The sequence below is a fragment of the Diaphorina citri genome, unplaced genomic scaffold (genome assembly GCF_000475195.1).
Source record: "Diaphorina citri unplaced genomic scaffold, Diaci psyllid genome assembly version 1.1 scaffold112, whole genome shotgun sequence".
Taxonomy (NCBI): domain Eukaryota; kingdom Metazoa; phylum Arthropoda; class Insecta; order Hemiptera; family Psyllidae; genus Diaphorina; species Diaphorina citri.
The window spans coordinates 143,269-148,447 of record NW_007377549.1 but is presented as its reverse complement, the minus strand read 5'-3'; the positions used below and the strand labels follow the sequence as shown (position 1 = coordinate 148,447).

At 35.4% G+C, this 5,179-nt stretch overlaps 1 protein-coding gene across 1 annotated transcript in view; it reads right to left on the bottom strand.

The window, feature by feature from the left end:
* Positions 1 to 5,179, bottom strand: part of LOC113465474 (transformation/transcription domain-associated protein-like) — a 24,094-nt gene that overhangs the window by 1,826 nt on the left and 17,089 nt on the right. The window lies entirely within an intron of this gene.

Genomic DNA, 5,179 nt, shown 5'->3' with positions numbered 1-5,179 from the left:
ATGGATTATCCGTTATCTGGAATAAATTAAATTTACCATAATGATTTTTATTATTATTATTTTATTTTTTTTCAACGACACATCTTCAGAAACGAAAATAAGTATGGACTCCTCAAATGTACCCTACAGGCTACAGGGAAAGATAGATGGGAAAAGGAGTGTTCGAAGAAGGCGAATATCCTGGCTGAAAAATCTAAGAACCTGGTTCGACACCTCAACAACAGGACTCTTCAAAGCAGCAGACAACAAATTCATGATTGCCAACATTCGTTAACGGATATAACACCTCAACAACAGGACTCTTCAAAGCAGCAGCCAACAAAGTCATGATTGCCAGAATGATTGCCAACATTCGTTAACGGATAGGCACCAGAAGAACATTTATACTGTCGGCTAGTTATGCCAAGAGTTTTAAAAATTCAATACACATAATATCAGACAAAAACTGTCCTTTTGTTAATTTCCTATGGGGCACTAAAACTGTCCTATTGTAGTTGTAATATGTAGCGAAACAGATTTACATAAGTTCGTGCCATGGTCATCTCAGCACACTGGTCTAGGTTAGAGAAGGCTCAGGATCCACTTCCTAACATGTCTGCAAAAGTCTGCACCATGTTTAAATTTCCCATTCACTAGGGCTAATGAATGGCAGTAAAAATAGTTGAGCTTCTACCAGCACACAAAAAATAACATTTAACTAAGTAGGTACTTAGTTCGCTAAAGTTTATTTACCTCTTGGTGGTCTATGAACTAGTTTCTGTTATGTTTACTGAAAAAGTAAGGTGTGAGGTGAGAGTGACAACATCGTATGATTGTGTGATTAAAAACTTTATCGATAATTAAAATCTTTTATATCTAATTGTTCGTATTGTGTGTAATATTACTGTATTCGAAAAAAATTACCTTAATTTTTGGTGTCACTCTATGATTTTTGGCTTTTGCTATTCTTGACAAAAACATTTTTTTAATGTTTTTTCTCTAACATTATCGTGATTTTGTGTCAATACAATTGGCTGTGTGTATATCTGTGTAATACGTACGTATACCTATACTGTGATAACTGTGATATTATTTAGTTCATTTTTTCCTTGTTACCTACTCAATTGAGGTTGAACTTGTTACCTACTCAATTCATCAATCTACATAGATATACCTCATCTATAGTAGTGTCTATCTACTATTGGTACCTGAGTGCTATTAATATTACAATCATCTGGGTAACATGGATCAGAGTCAGGGCCCTTCTTATGGACACTCTCAAGAGGTCCCTTCTTGCGGGCAGTCGGTGGACATAAGCCAATATGTTTACCAGCTGGAAAAGCGAGTGGTGGAGCAAGCGCAGCTTATCAACTTGCTGAATGACAAAATCGCTCAGTTGGAGGCTAGTGGCGGCGTCAGGTCATTTTCTCAGGTTGTTTCCAAGAACATGCAGAAGATACAAAACAAAGTCGTCGGGACTAATAAGGGTTAATTTTTTTCCTTCCATCTTGCTATCTTTCTTTTGCGCTTTTTTCCCTCCTTATAATTCCCCTTCCTTGTTTGTAATTTTTGTTCTGTGTTTATCTTCGTGTTTTCTGTCTCTCCTCCTCCGAAGAAAAGCCTTTTTTTTAAAAAAAAAAAAAAAAAAAAAACGAACGAAGTGAAACTGAAATTCCAATTCGAGTCTACTTTCACTATTGCTTGTGTTTAAATCCGTTAGTTTGACCATTCATATTCGTACTTGGTTAGTAAGGAGTCCACCCGTTTATTGTAGTAAATAATAATAATAAACTTCAAAACAATTCAAAACAGTTCTTCTGAAATTGATAAAAAATGGCAAAAACGTTCCAACACCTGCCTCGATGGTGTAGTGGTCAAGATGCTAGCCAGGTAAATGGCACAACTTTGAACTAAGAGTCCGCATTTCTAGGGACTAACATAATAAAATATATAGAATCCTTAGTACGTACAGTCGTACACCTAATATGAGAGTAATCACAACTTTCACAAAAGTCTGGAGGGAAAAATTAAAGATGTCAAATTTTACAGATTTTAAAGAGAAAACTTCACAAAACCGACTGGAAAATTGGAAATCATGTTTTCCAACCCTCATGCAGAAGCCTTGCGAAATAAAAGAAGAGAATAAAACTAAACTGTTTAAAATCAAACTAAAAGATTGGCTGTATAAAAACGAGCTGTCCATTGATTTATTGATTAACAATGTCCTACTCCTACCCTACTTTTATTTAAATAATAATTAAGCTTATAAGTTGTTCAATTGATGACCTTCTTTTTTAATATTTGTGATATATACTAATGACATACGTGTTAATAGATTTCTTTGAGAAAAAGCCATAACTAAGTACCTATTTTTGCAAATTTCCCCTCTATTTTTCCCAATTTTACCTTCTATTTTTTGTAAATTTCTAAGCATGTGTTTATAATTGTTTTATTGTATTCAAAATATTTAGTTAATTGCATTATAGTCGAACTGTGATGAGAGGCATACTACGGGATGGGCATGCTACGACACAGGCCACAAGCGTCTAATGTAGAAGTTGTTCCATTGCTACGAAATAAAAACGGCGGTGGAACACTCATCTTTTTTTACAAAAGATTCATAATTATTATTCTAGAATAAGAGTGTTAACTAACTTGCATTTCTAAATGGCACAACTTTGAACTAAGAGTCCGCATTTCTAGGGACTAACATAATAAAATATATAGAATCCTTAGTACGTACAGTCGTACACCTATGAGAGTAATAACAACTTTCACAAAAGTCTGGAGGGAAAAATTAAAGATGTCAAATTTTACAGATTTTAAAGAGAAAACTTCACAAAACCGACTGGAAAATTGGAAATCATGTTTTCCAACCCTCATGCAGAAGATACAAAACAAAGTCGTCGGGACTAATAGGGGTTAATTTTTTTCCTTCCATCTTGCTATCTTTCTTTTGCGCTTTTTTTCCCTCCTTATAATTCCCCTTCCTTGTTTGTAATTTTTGTTCTGTGTTTATCTTCGTGTTTTCTGTCTCTCCTCCTCCGAGGAAAAGCTTGAAGGGTTGTCCTGAACCGCATTGTAGGGTTGATTGATTAGCTGGAAACGTTCGAGTTTCTTCCAAGGGGAATTTTCCGATGTTTTCTCTCTCTCTTTCTTTTTTTTGTATTTATCATTATTTACATAAATAATACTGTTATCTTTACTTATACATTGTACTCATATTATGTATTTTATGTCAAATAAATTGTACAAATAAATTACAAAAATTACAAAATTACAAAGAGACGAGAATGTTTCTATTGTCCAACTAGGGTTTGTTAGAATTTGTGTTTGTCAAAAAAATTTATCACGAACTACCTAGGTGAATAATAGGTGAAGGAATTGCATACAATTTAGTTTCCTGTGGCCAAGTGGTCAAGAGGATTAGCTCTCAACTCGGAATTTTCTAATCCCGGCCGGAGCGTAAATTTTCAGACTGAATTTTTCCTTTTTCCGTAAAGGCAAGGACGTGGGAAAATGTGTCTTGAAGTAGGTAAATCAGAAACTCTTACAACAACCCTTTTAAAATTAGAAGACCCCTTACATTCCTACCATCTATTAATTGGCCCCTGACTTTCATGACAGGTGGCTGTATTTATTTTACCGAGAGGCCATGCAATGTTTGCATTTCGACTTACAATTAGCCCTCTTCTATTTTACCCTTGGAATTATCTTTGACAACCATCCACCCCCAAAGCTTCCATCTTCACCTTCTGTTGTCACGTCTGCCAATGTGTCAATCTTATGTGTGGTTTGTATTAACCTGAGCTTTGGAAGTTTTGTTGTCACTGTCACCCCAAATTTTAGTATTGTCCTATCGAAAAAAAAAAAAAAATTGTTTACAAATGAATTTTCAGTCAACTGAACAGGTTCTTTTCCTTCTTTGTGCTCGTTGTATTTAAATTTGTTTGATATTAGATTAGTATTAGTAGGTATACCTACTTATTATAAAACCGTAACGGTTGGTAGTTTGAACTGTAAGTAGGTACTCGTATTGTCTTTGTCCTGTGATGTGATAGCATGTTGATGTAGTGTAGAGAAAGTCTAGCATGTCCATCACAGTATGGCAAGTTAAATGGTAATTATAGTAGGTCTATCTGTGTTATAACGTGCTAAAAGATTTACAGTGGTGAATTGAAGGTAGGTACTCGTACCATTTAGAGATTTAACAAATCGCAAAATATGATCTGGAGTTTGGTGTTTTGAGTCCAAGTGAAGCCATAAAATTTAGTACCTACCTATTGATTGGGGAACGACATTTGTGACAAACGTTCAAATACTCAGTATATTAGATTTAGATTATTATTATTATTTTCATTCAAAAGTTCCTTTGAAATTCCAATTGAAAAATAGGAGTTCTGGCACATCCACTAATCGAAAGCTTACCCGAAATAAAAAGTCAGTGTACTAAATTAAGCTTGTGAAAGTCTCTTTCTCTTTCTCTCTCTCTCTCTCTCTCTCTCTCTCTCTCTCTCTCTCTCTCTCTCTCTCTCTCTTTTTCCCTCTCTCTCTCTCTCTCTCTCCCTATTCCATACATACAAATGGGTATTTGGCTCTCTCTCTCTGTGTTCCTCCCTCCCTCTCTCCTCTCTAGCTCTCATTCTCTAAATTCTACGCATTCCCTTTACACGTGGTCTCTATCTCCCTTTCTCTCCCCCTCTCTCCTCTCTACCCTTTCTCTTTGTGCTATTAAAGCCTTTGAATTTCTCTCTCTTTCCCATTTCATTGGTTTTGACTTCATTATTTGTGAGTTCATATATCTCAATCTATCTGTACTTTATTTCTTTATTAGCATTTATACAGTAAAACCTCGATTATTTCAACTAATTGGGACCGGGCGGGGGTAGTTGAAATCATGCAGGTTGAAATGATCGGTTTCTATCATCTTTTCCACTGATAAGACGGGATATCCTTTGAAAGATAGAAAAAAGCAATGGATTTAGGAGTTGAAATAACGGAAGTTGAAATAATCGAGGTTCTACTGTAGCTGTACTTTTATGTATAACATAAAATCTACCCTACTGCACTATATGAGTTGAAAGGTACTGAATGACATTCAGTTATGTACCTGCCTAACTACCTAATGATAAATTTTACTACCTAAATGAAATCGGTACCTACCTGCAAGGGCCGTATTTAGGGCCGCCCCAACGCCCCC